The 21,809-nt window shown below is 47.1% G+C and overlaps 1 protein-coding gene across 2 annotated transcripts in view; it reads left to right on the top strand.

Moving 5' to 3' along the window:
- The window catches only part of TRIM2 (tripartite motif containing 2), a 185,586-nt gene that overhangs the window by 30,770 nt on the left and 133,007 nt on the right, over positions 1-21,809 (top strand). The gene's annotated exons all lie outside the window — the stretch shown is intronic.

Genomic DNA, 21,809 nt, shown 5'->3' on the forward strand with positions numbered 1-21,809 from the left:
CATCCCCTTCTCCTCCTGCTCTCAATCTTTCCCAGCATCAGGGTCTTTTTCAGTGAGTCAACTCTTCGCATTAAGTGGCCAAAGTATTGGAGCTTCAGCATCGGTCCTTCCAATAAATATTCAGGGTTGATTTCCTTTAGGATTGACTGGTACGATCTCCTTGCTGTCCAAGGGACTCTCAAGAGTCTTCTCCAGCACCACAGTTTGAAAGCACCAGTTCTTCAGTATTCTGGGGATGGGCTGGGGACTTCCAGGAACTGGGCCACAGCCTACTTTTTGACCTTTGTGGAGCTGCCACAGTCCCACGTGCCTGTGGATGTGTCATTTATCTTACTGACGTGTTACATTGTGTCTGTACTGAGGCTCAAGGTCTAGTGGAAGTCGACTTGTCCACCATCTTGGACCTGTTTGGTTCCAGTTAGCCTCTGTCTTGTCCTGTGTTGTTCTTTTACAGGTTGTGCCCCGCCCCCTTCCCTCCTGTTTCAAGCCTTCTTGTTGCCAACGTTTTCTTCCTCCTGCTGTCTCTTGTTTGCTTGTCCTATTGAGCCCACCTTGGAAAATCAGGAATGCTATTGAATTATGAAGCCCTCACTAAACTGCCATTCAGTTCAGCTCAGTCGCTCAGTTGTGTCCTACTCTTGGCGACCCCATGAATCACAGCACGCCAGGCCTCCCTGTCCATCACCAACTCCCGGAGTTCACTCAAACTCATGTCCATCGAGTCGGTGATGCCATCCAGCCATCTCATTCTCTGTCGTCCCCTTCTCCTCCTGCCCCCAATCCCTCCCAGCATCAGAGTCTTTCCCAGTGAGTCAACTCGTCGCATGAGGTGGCCAAAGTATTGGAGTTTCAGCTTTAGCATAAGTCCTTCCAATGAACACCCAGGACTGATCTCCTTTAGAATGGACTGGTTGGATCTCCTTGCAGTCCAAGGGACTCTCAAGAGTCTTCTCCAGCACCACAGTTCAAAAGCATCAATTCTTCGGCGATCAGCTTTCTTCATAGTCCAACTCTCACGTCCATACATGACCACAGGAAAAACCTTAGCTTCATCTTAATACAAAGATTCTGGATTCTCGTGGTACATATTGTGCAGAAAATGAAGCATAAGTCGCTTTTAAAGCATAATGACAAGATTTTTTCAGATGGCTGAATTTGGAAGCAAACAGAAGCTGCAGTCCTGTGGGCAAGGTCGATCAAAAAAATTTCAGTGGTTTTTAAGGAGTGTGCAGAAGATCGACACGTGTTTGTGGCAGTGTCACAGCAAGGCTGGACACCTGGTATTCACAGCACACCCGCTGGGGGCCACAATGGGGATGGCCACGCCTATGTTTAGGATGCCTCCCTGGGGGGAAGACAGCCTTATCTGTAAGACTTTCCTCACCAGATCTCTAACAGTTAACCATACAAGCAAGGAAGCCCTGGAATCTCTTGCAAACTGCGTCCAGTGCTCAGAATACATACTAAGTTTAACTTAAGCTGGTGAGGAGAAGAGGACAGACCTGTTCACTCTGCATGTGAAACCGGCAGTGAGTAAGTGGATGTGCGTTATCTTCAAAGGGCTAGTTAAGAACACTGTACCCTTGCCTCTGGGAAGGGAGCTAAACGAGGGAATCCTTGATCTTCAGTAAACGAACAGCCTCATTGACTCAATGCGTTCTGGGTTACATGTTAAATAATGACGCTTCAGAGTAACAATTAAGCAAGGTTTTCTCTTGTGAAGCTCATGGCACATTTCCTGTGTCATCTCATTCATTTTGACCTAGGACTTGGCATTATTCTTCTTCTCGGGAAAATGAGGCTCTAGACAGGCTCTGGCACTAACTGGGACGTGGCAGTAAGCAAAGGCAGGGTTCCTGGCCCCAAGTCTTAGCTGTGCGAGCACAAAGCCTTTGAAAGGCAGGTTGAGGGGCGCAGTCTTGCCTCTAAATTAAAAAAACAAAAACAATCCCTTGGGGAAAATACTGAGTACCCACTCCTGCTAGATCCTAGGCATCCTGCAGAAATCTACATTCATTCAGTCAGTAAATATATACCAAGTGCTCACCGTACCAGGCACTGTCCTGAGCGCCAGTGGCGCCCTGCCTTCAGAGATGTGCCTATCACTTGTCCCAAGTGTCCCATAGAGCCCTCTGGGGGGTAGAGTGTGACGAGTTGAGGAAGAGGACCACAGGAGAATGAACATTTGTAACTGTAACAATCATAACAAGAGCTAGCCATCATATGACAAGCCTTGCCCCTTCTAAATACCAATTTGTGTGTTCTCATCACAACTCCCTGAAGTGGATCCCATGGCTAAATCCACTTTACAGAGGAGGAAATAGAGGCCCACGATGGTTCAGTGACCTGCCCAGATCTCACAGAAGAGATGGGATCTCATCTAAACAGTACCCGTTAACCACTCAACCATACTGCCTCTCTAGGAAGCCCTTAAGAGGCAGGCTAGGGGAAGGAGGCAGTTCTGGAGGTCCTGTGAGCTCCAATCACAAGTGTCAGGCCAGGGCAGCATTTCCAGCACACAGGCAGTGACTGTGTGATGGCCAAGGTCTGAGTCAGATTGGGAAAGCCACTGAGCAGGGTGAAGGTTCACTGCCCAGGGACTTCCCTTGTGGTCCAGTGGCTAAGACTCCAGGCTCCCAGTGCAAGAGACCTGGGTTCAATCCCTGGTCAGGAAACTTGATCCCAAGTGCCACAACGAAGAGTTGGCGTGCTGAAATTAAAGATCCCACATGCTGCAGCTGAGACCTGGTGCAGCCAAGTAAATAAATAATAAAATTTTTTTTTAAAAAAGATTCACTGCTCTTTGTCTCCCCAAGGACACATCAGGAAGACTAACCCCAAACAAAGACCTTCCAGATGCTGTGGCCCCATACCCTGCCACCTGCCACTCTGAAGACAGTTTTCAACCTTTCCTCATCCACTGAGGGTAAGCAGTAGAGGCCAGTGAGACTCTGTGCTCCTAGCACAGGGGCCCCAGGATCCATGAAATTCCACATGCTCCATCTAAGAGCTCACATGCCACAGTGAAGCTCCAAGATCCCACGTGCTGCAACTAATGCCCGGCATGGCCAAATGAATAAATATATTTAAAAAAGAATGTGGGACCAGGATGCTGAAGGTGGAGACGTGATCTGCAGCCCCCCTGCAGACCAAGGCTGCAGGTGGCAGACGCACGGCTGCCCGCTGGTTGGGGCTGTCAGGTGCTTGGTGGCCACCCTGCCCCTTTTGTGGCCCAGCTCATGACTACTGCCTGCCTGTCCCCAGATGACAGCAGGCAGCCTGTGCCGGGGGAGGCGCCGCACAGGAGTCGAGAGACGTGTGTCTCCACCCCCCAGACAGTTGTCTGCCATCTGCTCCCCACCCTGAGGGTCTGGCAGTGCAGCACTTTGCTTTTAGAAACGGGCGTTCTCTGGGAAACGGTGTGACTAAGTCCTAATGAGCAGCTTTGCTTCCTCTGGGCCTCTGACACCTTCTGGTATCAGAGAGGAAAGATGGGGAAGGTCTAAGAAGGCTCCTTACCCACTTGAGGACTCACAGCAGCCCATTTTACTGGTGAAACTGAGACCCTTGAACACATGATAAGTGACAGGAGGTGAGGAAGAAAGCCTGTGGTTCAAAATCAGAAGTGGAACCAGCGGGGCGCCGAGATGGCAAGCCTCCTGAGGCTGTAGCCTGAACTGTTGTACTGAGTAATTTTGAGATCATAGAACTTGGAAATAGTGAAGCGATTGGAGTACAGACACGCTTCTTGATGTAACTGCCCTTCTCCGAGGGCCTTAGAGAAAGATGTGAGAGGTGGTGTGATGACTGAACGCGGGCACAGGTTTGGGCCCCATCTGCCATTCCTCAGCCATGTGACTCAGTTTTCTCATCTGTGAGTAGGGCACACCACACAGGGCTAGTATTAGTATTACGAGAGCTATTAAATGAAAATGAAGGCAGAGAACGCAGAGCCTGCTGTGCAGTAGGCACTCACACAGTGTTAGCATTACTGAAAGTGAACCAGAGCTCATTTTCAGAATCGTGCCATTTGCAGCAACATGAACAGACCCAGAGATGATCATACGAAGTGAAGTAAGTCAGACAAAGGCAAATACCATATGATATCACTTACACGTAGAATCAAAAACATGACCCAAGTGAACTGACCTAAGAAACGGAAACAGACTCACAGACATAGAATCGTGATTGCCATGGAGGGCTGGGGGAGGGGTGGAGTGGGAGTTCAGTTACGTGTGTGTATAAGTCACAGAAACACACAACACTGTAAATCAACCATATTTCAATCAAATTTTTAAAAGTTCATTTTCAGTATCTGAGGTGAATACAATATAGAATGGTTCGTATAAGTTTTGTGGATTTCCACCTCAAGCCATTAGGTGTTTCAGAATAATTTACTTCTTGAGTTAAATTAGAAAAACTGTCTTCCAGCACCATCAGCTTCTTTGTGTTCCTCAGGCTCGAAAAAGGGCTTTCCTACCTGAGACCCGCTCCTCCCCCAGCTGCTGCTGATGCACTTCCTGTCTCCTGGACCCTCTATCACATCAGCCTGGTTAGTCCTGCAGGGCCCTTGTCCCAGTCTGTGGTCCAGACACAGGCTGAACTGTTGTCTGACTTCCCCAGGGAGCTTGTTCACTGCTGCATAGCCAACACTCAGCCCAGGACCTGGAGCATAATAAAGATTTGATGAATGAATGAATAGATGTCTTTCCCCAAAGTGTGAGCCGGACCACATGATGATGTCTCAGATGCCATTGGCTCTGGAACCTTTCCTGCCTGTGCTGGCGCACTGCGACCCTCTCTCTGTCATCCCTGGGAGACAATAAGTGGGCTGCTTCCCACCCCTCACACTCGTCTTCATGATTTCACAACTGCGTTATTTCCCATTCCCATGGCAGACCCCTATGGCCCCAGCAGGATGATGAATGTTCTTGGAGGGTATGCACTGTGCGCAGTAGAAGAAAGAGACGTCTGCGGAGGGCGTCCATGGGGGCTGCAGGAGGGCTGCATTGAGATGGTGACAAAGGTTGAAACAGGGATGGGGACCACACCTTCGGCCGCAGCTCTGCACGCAGGTGCTGTGAACCTGAGTCACACCCAGAGCGTAAGACAGGATGGTCTAGAGGGCTGGAGAGGAAGGGAGAGGACGACGCGGGATCAGGGTCGGATAAGTGCAATCCGAGTCTGCAACCGTGTGTAGGAAGCGTGGTTAGGAGAGAGGCCAAGGAATGCAGGGGTTTGGCCTGTGGGTGAGAGAGAGCCTAGCGCACCCCACGAAGGAATAAGCAAGAAAGTCAGAGATTCTCAATGAGAAAGACATCCCAGCAGAGGTTAGCATCCTTTGCAGGTGTGGGTCAGGTGGCCATAGGAGCTTTCAGAACCGTGTCATGTGTAATTCCAGCTCCACCACGCAGGTCAGTCTTACTTTGGGAAACTTTCTTAACTGTTTTAAGCTTCACATTCCTCATCGGCAAAGTGAGGGTAGCAGTTGCCAACTTCACAGAGATTCAGTAGAGCATCAGGGTAAAGCATAAAGGGCCACTCAGTAGTGTAAATTCTGGGCTGCACGGTGATGAGCTTCTGGAGTGGAGTGGGGGAACCAAGGATCTTTTACTTTGGACTGTGATTCTGCCTGGACTGTGTTTGTTTTCTAGGATTACCATAACAAAATACCACAGCCTGGGTGGCTTAAGCAACAGAAATTTATTTTCTCACAAGTCTGAGATCTGGATGACTGAGATCAGGGTACCAGCATAGCTGGGTTCTAGAGAAATCTCTCTTCCTGGCTTGCGGACAGCCACCTTCTTCTGTGTCCTCAGTGGAGAGAGAGAAAGCATTGCTCTCTGCTTATGAGGATACTAATTCTGTCAGATCAGGGGCCCACCCTTATGACCTCCTTTAGCTTTTATTACTTCCTTGAGGGTCCATCTTCAAATGTGGCCATACAGGAATTAGGGCTTCAAGGTATGAAGTGAGCAGGGGGAAACAAACATTCCACAACCATGAGGATAAGGAATGGCTTGAGGAACAGGAGGTCCCCTGGGCGCTTTGAGGGGCCTCATTGGCTCTGGACCCCAGGTGCAAGGATGGATGGGTTCAGCACTGTGCACCGTGATTGGCCACACAGTGATGGCCCCCTGTGCGCTTGGCTGGGACGGGCTCTAGAATTCAGGATGCTACCAGCAGCACTGCTGGTCTTCCCTGTCCTTAGGAAGTGGTGTGGAGTCTCTCAGACACGAGACCCTCACCAGAAGCGCAGGCCCCTCCCACGCCCAGTGTCACGCCACCACCCTGACACCATCTGCCGCGTCACCATCTTCCCCATGCCTTGTCTGGGGAGTCAGGTATTGTCCATTCTCAGTGGCTGTTTTCCAGGACAAATTTCCAAGCTGGGCATTCTGATGTTGCCTCAGCCGCTCAGCTCCACAGTGATCCAGGGAATTACACATACATTCTTCCCAAGTATTTAGTCAGTGAATCCCCAAATGAATGGGTGAACGGAAAAATGAGTGAATGAACGTTTCTTTCATTGGCTGTGGTCTCCTGACAGCAGAGTTCCCTGAAAGCTCTCTGACCAAACGAACACCTAATGTAGTCATTCCTTAAGTGAAAGGCTCCTCATCGTACAGCTATTTACTGAGCGTGATCACTTGGAAATCGCAGGAGTGATTTCATTTTTGCTGTATTGCTCTTCTTAACTGAGGTTTACTCAGTTCCAGCCCCATTTACACCAAGTGAAAAAAGAGGCCTTACCCACCCCCGTCCCAGCGCTCCCTGACCCGCCCCGGAGCTCACAGCCCGCAGGTTCCCCGGATGGCTCTGTGGGTCTTGAGCTGTAGTGGGACTGCCCTTCAGTCCCTTTCCAGGGGATGAGCCTTTCACCTTTGCTCTGATGTCCACATGTGTGATCCAAGCAGCTGTGCCTTTGTGTTTGAACAGAGCTGAGCCTCCCTAAGAGCTGTTTAGCCAGTGGCCTTGGTTGTGTCTCTGCTTTGTCCCTAGCCCTGAAGGCAGCAGGGGCGGCTGTGCGGTGAGTTAGACCGTCAAGGAGGACACGCCTCCACTCCCAGGAGCTCAGAAAGGTGTCGGGGAGGCTGTATAGAGACAGGAAACCATGAGGAAACCTGATTCCCGCAGGCCTTTTGACCCACCCAGGGCCTCTCTCTCACTGAGGAGGAGCTGGATGAGAAAGGTTGGGTTCGTTAGCGGTTGGCTGGGGGAAGGGACCTCCGGAAGGGGCTCTTGTGGAGGCAGCCATTGTTGTGTGTGTGTGTGTTAGTCACTCAGTTGTGTCCGACTCTCTGTGACCCTGGACTGCATTCTGCCAGGCTCCTCTGTCCATGGGATTCTCCAGGCAAGAACACTGAGGTGGGTTGCCATTTCCTTCTCCAATGAAAATTTTAGTAGTAGTAGTTTAGTTGCTAAGTCGTGTCTGACTCTTGCGACCCCACAGACTGTAGCCCGCCAGGCTCCTCTGTCCATGGGATTCTCTAGGCAAGATTACTGGAGTGGGTTGCCATTCCCTTCTCCGAAGCATTGTCATTTATTTATTTTCAAAGATTTGTTTCTTTATTTGACTGTGCCTGCTCTTTGTTGCAGCATGAGGGATCCTGAGTTGTGGTATGTGGGATCTGGTTCCCTGACCAGGGATGGAGCTCAGGCGCCCTGCATTGGGAGGATAGAGTCTTAGCCACTGGACCACTTAGCCACTGGCTGAAGAAGCCACTTAGCCAATGACAGCCACCAGTTGTCATGAAAGTCCCATGATGACTGTTGTCATTAAAACTGAGCATCCCTTATCCCCGTGGGCAGGGGATTGCTAGACCAGTGGTTCTCAGCCAGGGCCGGGTCTTCCCGCACCCCCATGGGGCATCGGGCAGTGTCTGGAGACATTTGGGGCTGCTGCCATGGAGGAGGGGAAGAGGTAGGGAGAGGCCAGGGACGCTGCTAAACGTCCTGCTGCGCACAGGGCGGTCCCACAATGCAGAATCCCCCAGCGCAGGTATCAAGAGCCCTGGGGACAGCCTGGCAAGTCTGCAGTGTGATCTGAGCGGTGGGAACTGGGCCACTGGGCCTCCCTGGGTCACGGTCTCCTTATCTGTGACGTAAGGGCCTCTAGGGTTACGTTTGGCTCTGACATTCAGTGATGCAGGGAGGCTGACTCAAACTGGAGATTAAAGATGGGATGTGATATCTTCACCATTTCATGGTTTTGAAGCAGAAGAAATGTGAAAGGTTAAGGAAACAGTGCTTCAACCTCAGGCGAATCTATAAAAACTTGAACCATATCCTCTTTATAAAACCTGTAAGAGGCACTGGAAGAGCCTCATTCTCATGCTTTATCACTGTGGAAGGAATTCTTGTTAGGGCTCAGGAGACAGCCCACAACAGAATCTTCTAGAGTTACACAGAAAGTAAGATGCCGCCAGTGCAGCTGAAGGCGGCTTTTCAAGTGCTGCCCCAGGCTGCCAAGGCACTGAGAAGGAGCACAGCTCTCCCGAGCCAGGGCCGTTCTTCCCTGAATTCTGACTAAACTAGAGCTGCTCCCTGTCTGCCACCCATCCCTCTTCCTACCTAAAGGAGCCTGCTCTTCCAGACCCTTAGAAACAACCAGAAGAGAAAGAATAAGAAAATAAGATTTGCCTACATGGAGAAGCTGGTCTAAAGAATACACAAGTGGTCAGAGTTGCCCAAATAAATTGATGGTATTACATTTATTGGTACTTTTCAGAAAAAGCAATTGATTCTAAGAAAATTCCCTTGCCACAAGAAGTTATAGTGAAGGCTGTTCTTGTACTGTAAAAAAAAAAGTTTGCAATATTAAAAATTCAAATCATGCTTGTAAAACATGCTGTTTACAAAGAGAAAATTCTACATGATGATAACTCTAATTAAAGGATCTATTACCATGTCATAAAGATGATACTTTTGAATTTCAGAGTGTTGTAGTATTTTCATGGAAGTATCAGGATTTATTTGTAGGTATTTACGGTCACCAATCTTATGGATGTAACTAAAATGCTAACACAGAATGCTTTCTGTGTCAGTGAGATCAGAGGCTCCAAAAGTCAAGAAAAAATCAGTAGATGCTACCCACGCTCAGGAGCAAAAGCAAGGTAAGCTCTCTGGGATGGACGTACGAAGGTGAGGCTTGCCTGTCTCGTGGCCCTCAGCCTGTCACCCATCCCGAGGCCTTCTTTGGCTCTTTGGATCGGTCATCGGTGTGTGAGCCTCCCTGTCCAGCCCCCACCCATGGCAGAGGGAGGGGGTGCTTCCTGCTCACCTTACACCACATGCATGACAAGGGGAAATTCGAGGGAACCTGTCTGAATTTGACGCTCGTCCCAAATGCTCTAAGAGCCTAAGGGCTGGTGTGAGAGCAGAGGGAGAGGGAGATGGTGACATGGGGGTCCCTGCTGCCCCCCAGCTGTTGGCCAGCCCTACTCTCCAAAGGGCCCGTGGGAGCCATGTCAAGAGGCCCTGGCTCCAGAGAGGATGATTGGGAGAGCAGGAGTGGTCGAGCCTTAACAAAGGGAGAGTCTGCGTGGGGCTGACCCTGAGTGACGCGGCCCTGATACTCAGCAGCAGCCACATCATGGGGATTCCAACCGGGGCTCCCAACCCAGAAGCCCCCAAGGCCCCCAGAAGCTTTCCAGGAGATGAGTGCTGGCTTCAGACCTCTGCCAGGCCCCTAGGGTACCAGTGTCCTGTTCTATCTGTACCAAAAGACTGTGACCACCTTTCCCCAATTCTCCCTCCTTAGGGTAACTCTAGAAGGTCAGAACCCTCACAAGCACTGGGAGAAGGAAGTAAATCTAGAAGAAGAAGAAAAAAAAAAATTCAGTCTTTCCTCATAGCTCCACTCAGGTTTCCAGGATGAAAGCGTAAAGGAACCAGGGAAGGAGAGGCCCTAATAAAGCAAGAAGTCAGAGTTGTCATCATACTGGAAGAGGTGAAACTGCCTCTGTTCAGAGGACTAACTTACAATAAACTGCACCTGGTTTCGGTGTGTAGATCATTGAGCTTTGACAAGTGTATGTCAACTGAAAAAAGAAAAGTGCAACCTAAAAGTGGAGGATTATGTTTTATTTGGTGGACTAGCTGAGGACCTCTGGAGAAGGCAATGGCAAACCACTCCAGTACTCTTGCCTAGAAAATCCCATGGATGGAGGAGCCTGGTAGGCTGTAGTCCATGGGGTCGCTAAGGGTCAGACACGACTGAGCAACTTCACTTTCACTTTTCACTTTCACACGTTGGAGAAGGAAATGGCAACCCACTCCAGTGTTCTTGCCTGGAAAATCCCAGGGACGGGGGAGCCTGGTGGGCTTCTGTCTATGGGGGTCACACAGAGTCGGACACGACTGAAGTGACTTAGCAGCAGCAGCAGCAGCTGAGGAACTCAGTCTGGGAGACAGCCCCTCAGATAGCTCTGAGAGACTGTTTGGAAGAGGGAAGGGAGGGGCCAGGATGCCTAGGTTTTGGGGTGTGTTTTTTTTTATTTCCAATCTTAAAACATTTTATTCATCTTTCCGTAACCTAGATCAAACACATTCAATCGTGCTTGTGTTTACATAATTATGTCACCAATCAGATAAGTCTTTTTAAAATAAGGCCCCAATCACATCTCCGGCTGTATTTCATAAGACTGTTAATCTGTTCAACATTAAAAGCAAGTAACAGCTGAAAATATAATAAAATGCAGTGCAAGAAAAAAAAAGAATGAGGTGAATGTATCCCCGGCAACATCGAAAGCTCTCCAAAATAAGAATGAAAAGGCAAGTTTAGGAGTGTGTGTTTGTGTATGGTATTGTACAGTTAAGCACCTCTCAGTTTAAAAAATTGTGGAAGATTACACACCAAGCTGACAGTTTGTTATTTGTTGTTATTTAGTCACTAAGATGTGTCCAACTCTTCTGCGACCCCGTGGATTGTAGCCCACCAGGCTCCTCTGTCCATGGGATTCTCCAGGCAAGAATACTGGAGTGGGTTGGGATGTCTAGTTTTTGCAACAAAAACCAAGTAGTCTGACCATCAAAAAACTTACTGTTAATTAAAGAAAATGAGACATCTCAAGTTAATGAACCTAGCGCTTTTCTATATATGGAAAGATGCAAGAATCGGGCTTGGTTGAGGTCGTTTCTTGAGCCTTAGCGGTCTCGAGGCAGTACCCTAATTTCTGCATCCCAGACCCCTCAGGATGCACGGATGAGGGTGGCTGCAGGAGCTGCTGGCTTGATGGCTGTCACATCCTCCGTTCACTCCTGGAGCAGGTGGCATTCTTTGTCCACCTGTCTACACCTGCGTACCCCCCACACCGCCATCCCCCAGAGTTGCCTGAGCCCCTTGACTGCCATTCTGCATCCTCCCGCGGCCCCGGGTAAGCACTGGTCTTCTCCCTTCTGCCCCTGCAGGGTAACTGGCTCTGATGGACGTTCACGCAAATGGCGTCATACAGTGTGTGCTCCCTTGTCTGGCTTCATTCACTCAGGGTGACAGTTTTGAGACGTGTCTCTGTTGTGTGTGTCAGCAGTCTCTCCCTCTTTATTGCTGAACAGTGCTCTATTGCAAGGAAATTTCTAGTTTAGTTTCCGTAATGTCCTCTTATGGATGGACAGCTGGGTTTTTTTTCCAGACACGGGCTATGAGCATTCTGTTACAAATCTTTATTAGACAAGATTTTATTTCTTCTGGGTGATTACCCAGGAGTGGAACTAGTTGGGTTGTATGATACATATGTGTATAACAAAGCATCAACATGTTTTTCTTTAGTGGTTGTGTTATTTTCTATTCCTACAAGCAGTGTATAAGAATTCCAGCTCCACATCTTTGACAACTTTTGGTAATGTCAATATTAGACTTTTTAATTTTAGCTATTCTAATGGTTATATAGTGGTATCTCCCATTGTAGTTTTCATTTCCATCTTCCAGATGGCTAATGGTGTTGAGCATCTTATGTGCTTACTTTTTAATATTGTTTATTTATACTTGGCTGAGTTGGGCACTAGCTGTGGCACGCAGGATCTCTGTTACAGCACGCAGACTTCTCTCTAGCTTCAGGTTCGTGGAACCAGTAGCTGCAGCAGGCAGCTTTATTTGGCCCAAGGCATGTGGGATCTTAGTTCCCTGGTGGTGGTTTGGTCGCTAAGTCATGCCCAACTCTTGCGACCCCATGGGCTGTAGCCCGCCAGGCTCCTCTATCCATGGGATTCTCCAGGCAAGAATACTGGAGTGGGCTGACATTCCCTTCTCCAGGGGATCTTCCGACCTAGGAATCAAACCCGGGTCTTCTGCATTGCAGGCAGACTCTTTACGGACTGAGCTACAGTATGTATTGAAAGGAAGGGGAATGTATATACAATAGAAAAGACCTTGATACTCGAAAAGATTGAAGGCAAAGGAGAAGAGGGTTGCAGAGGATGAGGTGGTTGGATGGCGTCACTGACCTCAATGGACATGAGATTGAGCAAACTCTGGGAAATGGCGAAGGACAGGTAGCCTGACATGCTGCAGTCCATGGGGTCGCAAACAGACACAGCTGAAGCGACTTAGCCTCTTTCAGTAATTTTAGAGACTGGGAGTCCAACAGTCTGCAGTGTTTTTGTTTTTTTTTGTTTTTGCTTGGTGGTGGTTTTACAAATATCCTAAAAGTCATCCTGCTGCAAGTTAAGCCAATTTTCTTCCAATTTGTTCTCAGTGGAAATGGATAAGAACACTTAAGCATGTCTTCTTTCAGCTAAGTAATTGCATGCTCAATTCCTAAAGTGTCCCCTCTGAATTTATTTTCCAATTCTTTTATTATCTTAGCTACCCTCTGCCAAGCTCCTCAACTATCTCCAAATTCCTCTTTGGATGCTAACCCCAGATCTCAGCAGTCAGTCATCTAGTGAGGCCCCGGGAACAAGAGCATCGTTCCTAGCGCCCCTGCTCCCCAGGCGTCCCAGCATCGCAGTGGTGCAGCCACGGTGCCGGGCTGCCGGCTCACTGCGTTCCTATAGCACCGTGCCCAGCTCTGTGTCTGTGTGCTGAAAAGTGTGGAGGCTCTAAATTCCATCACAGTCTCACTCTCTAAACACTCAGGGGTGGGGTGCAGAATGTCAAAAGACATGTTTAAATTTCAAACATCAAGGTCAAGCGGTCCCAACGGCACATAGAACATATGAAATGAAAAGTCAGCAAACTGTACACCTCCACAGTCAGCCAAACCACAGTGGCCCCTGCACCACTAGGTGCCAGGGCCTCTGGGCCTCTGTCCCTGATATTTCCACTGCCAAGGACACACTTTTCGCAGACAGCCCGTGGCACTCTCCCTGAGCACATTCGCCTCTTCCCTCAGAGAGTGCCTTCCCAGCAAGACCCCTCCCGATTGACCTAACTGCAGCTCTCTTGTTCAGCCCAGACCACTCCACCCGCCCTCGGGAATTCCAAGTCCTCCTCTTAGACTGCTATATATTTCCTCATAGCACTTAACAGACGTGGTCTGTATTTTTAGTTGTCAATTTGTGTGTTGTCTGTCTTTCCTAGTAGAAAGTACTTTGTGCTTTACTCCCCAGCTCTTAGAAGAGTTCCGGGCACAGAGAGACTCTCAATAAATAATCTTTGCATGAATAAATCTGTGACTACAAATAGAATTATTTGTGGTGAGAAAGAGCACTTGAATATTTATCTTCATTTTATGGAAAGCATATATAATGCTTTGTTGTGGTTCAGTCGCTCAGTCATGTCCAACTCTTAGTGACCCCACGGACTACAGCATGCCAGGCCTCCCTGTCCATCACCAACTCCCAGAATTTACCCAAACTCATGTCCATTGAGTTGGAGATGCCATCCAACCATCTCATCCTCTGCTGTCCCCTTCTCCTCCTGCCTTCAATCTTACCCAGCATCAGGGTCTTTTCTTATGAGTCCACTCTTCACATCAGGTGGCCAAAGTATTGGAATTTCAGCTCCAGCATCAGTCCTTCCAATGAATATTCAGGATTGATTTCTTTTAGGACTGACCAGTTTGATTTCCATCCTGTCTAAGGGACTCTCAAGATTTTTCTCCAGCACAATTTGAAAGCATCAGTTCTTCGGTGCTCAGCCTTCTTTATGGTCCAACTCTCACATTTGTACATGACTACTTGAAAAATTAGCTTTGACTATATGGACCTTTGTCAGCAGTACTTATTAAGTGCTAAACACTGCTCTAAATTATTTACAAATAAATCTCTAATCTTCATGATGGTCGTATTAAGTAGGACTATTACTGTCCCCAACCTGTTAATGAGGAAACAGGTACCTCCCGACCACAGATGAGACACAGTGGCCTACTCCAGATTCTGTGCTCTTGAACACTACCATGCTGCCTCTCTTAATTAAGTAATTGAAATATATCTAGCAGAAGTCCCAAACTGCGCAGATTTGGGCTGGGGCCAGCAATAGGATGCTTTCTGGGCAAGGTTATTGAGCATGGATGCTGGAGAAGAGGCAGTGGACCACATCCAAGTATTGGCGAGTTGACATAGGCGACTCAGAAGAGGAAAATAGAAGTAAGGAGGGCTATGCAAGTGAGAGCAGGGGTATGGGGGACCCAGGTAGACATGGGGAGAAGGGCAGGCCTCAGGAGAGGCTGATGAGAAGCATCTAAATTAGGTTTCAACTGCCGCCTGAGACCCTTCACTCCAATTTGGAATCCAGCAGCAAATGGCCAGCACTGGGCAATGGTTGAAGCAATGAGGGCTGGGGAAAGAAGTGTGGGCCTGGACATGTGAGAGTAACCTGGAGGTTAGGCAGCGAGAGAGAGGGAGGAAAGAAAGAGAAAACCCAGACCAGATCTGAGAAATTGCCCTTCATGTTCCCTCATCTCTCCTCCAGTCTTGCAATGTCAGATTAATTCATTGACCGAAAATCTTTTTAAGAAGTGAGTAAACAAACTGTGCTGTGTTCATATAATAGGACAACACAGCAATAAAAAAAAGTGTGAACTATTGATACCTAACAGAGGCAGAAGAGATTAAGAAGAGACGGCAGGAATACACAGAACTATACCAAAAAAGTCTCAATGACCCAGATAACCTCAGCAGTGTGACCACTTACTACAGCCAGACATCCTGGAGTGTGAAGTCGAGTGGGCCTTAGGCATGACTACTAACAAACCGAGTGGAGGTGATGGGATTCCTGCTTGTTGTCGCCCTGCTTATTTAATTTCTGTGTGGAGTACATCACGTGAAACGCTGGGCTGGATGAATCACAAGCCGGAATCAAGATTGCTGGGAGAAATAACCTCAGATGTGCAGATGATACCATTCAAATGGCAGAAAATGAAGAGGAACTAAAGAGCTTCTTGATGAGGGTAAAAGAGGAGAGTGAAAAATCTGGCTTACAACTCAACATTTAAGGAAACTAAGATCTCAGTGGTCCTATATGCAAGGCACACCAAAAGAGACACAGAGGTAAAGAACAGACTTCTGGACTCTGTGGGAGAAGGCGAGGGTGGGATGACTGAGAGAATGGCATTGAAACATGTATATTACCGCAAGTAAAGTAGATCACCAGTGCAAGTTCAATGCATAAAGCAGGGCACTCAAAACTGGTTCTCTGGGACAACGCAGAGGGATGGGGTTGGGAGGGAGGTGGGAGAGGGGTTCAGGATTGGGGACACATGTACACCGTGGTTGATTCATGTCGATGTATGGCAAAAACCACCACAATATTGTAACGTAATTATCTTCCAATTAAAATAAGTAAATTAAAAACAAAAACTAAGATCATGGCATCCAGTCTGATCACTTCATGGCAAATAGAAGGAGGGGAAAGTGAAAGCAGGGACAGATTTTATTTTCTTGGGCTCCAAAATCACTACAGTCGGTGACTACAGCCATGAAATTAAAAGACACTTCGTCCTTAGAAGGAAAGTTATGACAAACCTAGACAGCATATTAAAAAGCAGAGACATCACTTTGCTGACATAGGTCCCTATAGTCAAAGCTATGGTTTTTCCAGTAGTCATGTACAGATGTGAGAGTTGGGCCACAAAAAATGCTGAGCATTGAAGAATTGATGTTTTCAAATTGTGCTAGTGAAGAGTCTTGAGAGTCCCTCGGATTGCAAGGAGATCAAACCAGTCAATCCTAAAAGAAATCAACCCTAATATTCACTGGAAAGATTGATGCTGAAGCTGAAGCTCCAATACTTTGGCCACCTGATGAGAAGAGCCAAATCATTGGAAGATACTTTGATGCTGGGAAAGATTTAGGGCAAAAGGAGAAGGCGGCAGAGGATGATAAGGTTAGATGGCATCACTGACTCAATGGACATGAGGATGATAAGGTTAGATGGCATCACTGACTCAATGGACATGAGTTTGAGCAAGCTCTGGGAGACAGTGAAGGACAGGGAAGCCAGGCGTGCTGCAGCCCATGGTGCCACACGACTGAGCGACTGAACAACGACTGATGCTCCCAGCAACCCAGACGAACCTCAGGAAAACGCGGAACCAGAGAAGCTTCTGTGATCTGAATGTTTGTCCTCTCCCCTACCCAATTCACGTGTTGAAATCCTGACGCCCAATGTGATGACGATGTTAGGGCTGAGACTTTGCGGGGTGACTGAGTCATGAGAGTGGGTTAGTGTTGGTGTAAAAGAGTTCCCTCAGACTTTCCTACCAGCTTCCTCCCCGTAAGGGTCCAGCTAGACCTCTATGAGCAGGAAGAGGGCACTCGCTCCACAGTGCTGCCTCCCTGCTCTTGGACTTCCGGCCTCCCGAACTGAGGGAAGTAAACGTCTGTTGTTTGTAAGCCACCCGGTCTGTGGTATGGTGTTCCAGCATCCTGAACGGACTAACACAGAAGCCAAACAGAAAAGTATAGACTGTGTGATGGCACTTGAAATTAAAATAGTAGATAAGCAAATAAATCAGTAGTAACAGAAAGTAGACCCATGGTTAGTTGGGGCTGGGGCTGGGGTGCAGGAAGGGGCAGGAGGATGGATTATAAAGGGGCACACGGAAGATTTTGGAGCAGTGGAAACCTTCCTATCTTGATTGCGGCAACGGTTTCACAGGTGCGCATTTATGTCAAAACTATCAAAACAGACACGAGAAACTGGGGATGTTCAAACCTATAAATCTGTTACTGCGGGTTGTTTACTGAAGGCTTTTCCTAAGATTCAATAAATTATTTCTTTTCTTCTTCGTTTTTTTGTTTTTGTTTTTTAGTTTTGGATTTAAGTGGTAGAAACAACTTTGAGCTTCCCGGGCAGCACCAGTGGTAAAGCATCTGCCTGCAGTGCGGGGGACTTTAGAGACACGGTTCGATCCCTGTGTGGAGGAGACCCCCTGGAGGAGGGCATGGCAGCTCACACCAGTACTCTTGCCCGGAGAATCTCACGGACAGAAGAGCCTGGTGGGCTACAGTCCGTGGGGTCGCAAAGAGTCAGCCGTGACTGAAGTACTTAGCACACATGCACACACGCCCACAGAAACATCTTTGCGCAGCGTGTTTCCCCTTGTGGAGGGCTGATGACACTTGCCCCCGAATCCCTTTCTGATATGAGGAGCCCTCCCTGGCCCTGGAGATATATTCACTTGGAACCTCAAATATGACGTTGGAACTTCCCTGGTGACCCAGTGACTAAGACTCCATGCTCCCAATGGAGAGGGCCCAGGCTCCATCCCTGGTTAGGGAGCTAGACCCTGCGTGCCACAGCTAAGGCCTGGCACAGCCAAGTAAATGTACAAGCATATAAATACACACAAATGTTTCAATATGACCTGATTTTTAATAAGGGTCTTTGTCACTGCAATTAAGGTAAAGATTCTTTATCAAAATGCAATCACTGTGGATTAGGGCCCACCCTAAATCCAATGACAAGTGGTCTTAAAAATGCATCAAAGGAGGAGAGGCAGGTATGGCAGGGGAAGGCAGTGTGAAGACAGAGGCAGAGACTGGAGTGACGTGGCTGTAAGCCAAGAGCTGCTGGCACCCACCACAAGGTGGAGGAGAGGCAGGGTACAGATTCTTGCCAAGCCTCCAGAGGAAACCAACCCTGTCAACACCTTGGTTTTGGACTTATGACTTCCAGAACTGTAAAATAATAAATTTGTGTTGTTTTACACTTATAGAAATGTGTTATAACAGCCCTAGCAAATGAGTGCAGAGCCCCTAGGTATTTTTATTCCTTACTATCCTTAGTTTAGTTCTAACCCTATATCTTATTTCTCTCTTTCTGTGGGTTTTTCTTTTTGCTTTTTGGCCTGTGCTGTGCAGCTTGTGAGATCTTAGTTCCCTATCAGGGATTATGGCTCCAGGGCACCAAGTCCTAATCACCAAACTGCTAGGGAGCTTCCCTCCCCCCCAACCCATATCTTATTTCTGCTGTTTGTTTTTCCTTCTCTGAATTAGTCCTGTTAGAATTTTATTTTCTTAGCGTTTGGCTGCTTGTACTAGAGAGTTATTCATTAACCTCTCTAACCGTCAGTCTCCTTGTCTGGGAAATGACTGTGAGTTCCTGCTGCCTGGCGCTGGCTGGGGGGATTGAATGAGTTAATGCATATGTATGTTCCTGTGACCGCACCTGGCGCACAGCAGATGCTGTGCACGTACTGCTCCTCCTTATGAAGTTCTGCTCCTATTTTTTAACACATGTTTTGTCTGCACCAGCTCTTAGCTGTGGCCTGTAGGATCTTTTAGTTGCAGCGTATGAGATCTAGTGCCCTGACGGGGACCGAACCCAGGACCCTGCACTGGGAGCACAGAATCTTAGTCACTGGACCACCCTCTGCCCCCACTTCCGAAGGGATGGGTCAGCTTGTAGTTTCCTTAAAATTAATGATACATTTGCTTCCATTCTGTGGGTTATTGGTGAAAACACTGCACTGTTCTTAGAAGGACCTTTCCTTCTGGGCCCTGGGATTAACTCTGAGCTAGGTTTTCAGTGAGTCCCCTCGTGATCTTCACCTTTGTGGTGTCAAAAGTTGCCATGATTTAGCTCAGTGGACCGGGTGACGGCAGATGGACCCAAGGCCATTGCTTGGTTCACCATTTAAGTTGATTTACTGGTCGTTTCCACAACTGGAGTCTAACTTTATGCATTATTTTGCAAATGTGAGCCATTTGGCATTTGGGGACAGAGCAAAAGACTATAGGAGGCTTGTAACAATCCACCAGCATGATAGGAAAAATAAAGTTCATTCATGTCGATGTGTGGTTAGCAGGGCCCTCTTAATGGCCTAACTTCATATGAACTGACTTTAATCCTTACAGTTTCTGTCTTTCTCAGAGAAATACAAATAATTCATATACAATAATAAATATGGAATATCCACATATTGGTCATAAACTGCTTCATCTGCAAAGAACAAATGTATCTGAGGATGATGATAGTTTAGTGAAATGTATTTAGAATTTTTACCTCTTTAACAGGTTGTGGGCAGACCAAAGAATGAATGATTTTTGTCCATAATTAACAATGCATTGAGGAACAGCTAAGCAGAACAATCAAAAGCCTTGTCAAGTCATGAAAAGATTTTAACTCTCATTCCTTCTCTCTGCAAAGTCCTTCAATGTCAGTGATGGGTAGACCTTCAGCTTCTCCTCTTTATTAAGCCGTGTTATTAGTACCTGTACCTTTTTTATTTCCATAAAAAAGAAAGTAAAGGATTTAGTCTTAGAAGTTTATCATTTCCAGAATCTTCTGAGAAGACTTAAGGGACCTGACCATTCATCCATGTTTTATTCAAAGGACCTCTGTTTTGACTACTCAGTTCCACTAACTGTATGCTGGCCTAACATGAGAATCGAATATTTTGTGTGCATCACTTAAAAAAAAAATCAGGACTTCCTAGGTGATCCAGTGATTGAGACTCTGTGCTTCCCCCCCACCCCACCCCGCTGCCCCATCCCTGGTGGGAGAAGTTACATGCCATGTGGTGCAATCGAAAAAAAAGAAAATCAGTAGGCCTCAGTACAGTGCTTTGTATGTCTGCACCTCAGGAGCTTGATAAGGAGGGCACTGTGGGAAGTTGAACTAAGTCGGTGATGCGGGGCTTCGGCTCTTCGGAGGGTTGGGTGAAGCCCTCTCTGCTTGTGCGTAATAGAAGCTTCAGATTGTCAAGAGGTGGATGACTAAGAGGTAGCTGTTTTGGATCAAGGGTAAAGTTTTAATTGGATGATGAGCATTCTCAAAGGGGATATAACAATTTTCTGAATTGCATAATCGAGTGATTTGAAATTTAGAAAGTAGTGATGTCATCTCCCCCTCTTTTGAAAGAACATACATCTCCCTCTGTAATTATTTTGTGTTTAATAACAGCAGTAGGCCAGTGCCAAGGGATGCAGGGTCAGGAAAGACTAGGCCTCAGTGGTGTACGGGGCAGTGTGCTCAAGGGTTTTCAGTCCTGTGTGGTTGTGTTTTCTTGATGAAATTCCTGGAAAATTTTTCTTTCTATGTTTTCTGACAGAGCCTACTGCTTCTCCTTGTTCTCAGTTCATTTCCTGTTCCAAGAGGCTTACCTGTGTTAAAAACAACTGAATCTGAATATAGTCCTTTCCAAATTATAACTTGTGAATTACTGTCTTCTTTATTGGTGTTTAACAAATTATATGAAGAAAGAAATACTAGACTCTTGGAGAATGTTGTATACGTGCTGTAGGTCGTTACACTTGGAGTTTAGAGAGAGTAGGAATTATGATGTCTGTTAATTTATGGAGAGGTAGAGAATTTGAGATCTGCTCGGTAAAAGGTTAAACTGGGATTGGTTTCTTAATTTTGCATATGTGGCATAGTAGAAGGAACGCTGGACTAGGAGTTAAGAAACTTGACTCCTAGCCCTGGTTTTGCTGCTATTTTGCTATATAACTCTGGGCACTTCACTTAATTTTGCAGGGCATCAGATTTCCCATCAGAAAAATAAGGGTAACTGATCAGATTACTTAGAAAATCCCTGTGTCTAAAGTTATGTGGTTGTTTTCTGAAAATGAAACTTTCTGAGTAAGTCTTTGACAATTTTATTTCTTTCCCTGGTTTGTGTCTTTATTTCACTAGAAAGAGAGCCACTCTTTTTTTTTAATGTCTAAAATGCTTCTTAGTAAATTTAAGTCGTTCATATATTTTTTCTTCCGCATTGGGAATGGATTCTGCTCCTTACCTCTGCTCAGGGAGCAGCTGGCAGAAGAGGAAAAACCTGCTCCAGTGCCTGTGGGCAGGCGACTTTAGGAAGGCAGTTAACTCTGATCCTCAGTTTCTGTCTCCATAATATGGGAATAATCATTCCTACCACCTCCACTCCTGGGGGTTCTGAGCAGTAAATGAGATCAAGCATGAGATGATCTGTCAGGTCGCAGCTGTTTACCCAATGTTCCTTCTCTCACCCTGCCTGCCATGTTCCTTTCCCTACTGGATGATCCTCCTCTTTCTCAGCTTTAATAGAGAAGGTGCAAATTGGTCTCCTGGCACCCATTGCCCCACAGTATCTGGTGCTTAACAGATGCTGAACAATGCACAAATAATGATTGAATAAATTGAATAAATCCTTAAAAAAAAAAACTTCAGTATACTCATGGGATGACGTTTCAAGGAAGCCTCCTGTTGAACCCAGAAGAAATTATAAATAGTAAAATGAAACATAAAATTAGCCATCTAAAGTGAACAGTTTAGTGGCATATAATACATCTGCAGTTATACAGCTACTGTCTCTATCTGAGAGAAGGAAATGGCACCCCACTCCAGTGCTCTTGCCTGGAGCATTCCACAGATGGAGGAGCCTGGTGGGCTACAGTCCACGTGGTTGCAGAGAGTCAGACACAACTGAGCCACTTCACTTTCTTTCTTT

Source organism: Moschus berezovskii, chromosome 19 (assembly GCF_049115385.1).
Source record: "Moschus berezovskii isolate FMDL1 chromosome 19, NW_MosBer_1.0, whole genome shotgun sequence".
In the NCBI taxonomy this organism is placed as follows: Eukaryota; Metazoa; Chordata; class Mammalia; order Artiodactyla; family Moschidae; genus Moschus; species Moschus berezovskii.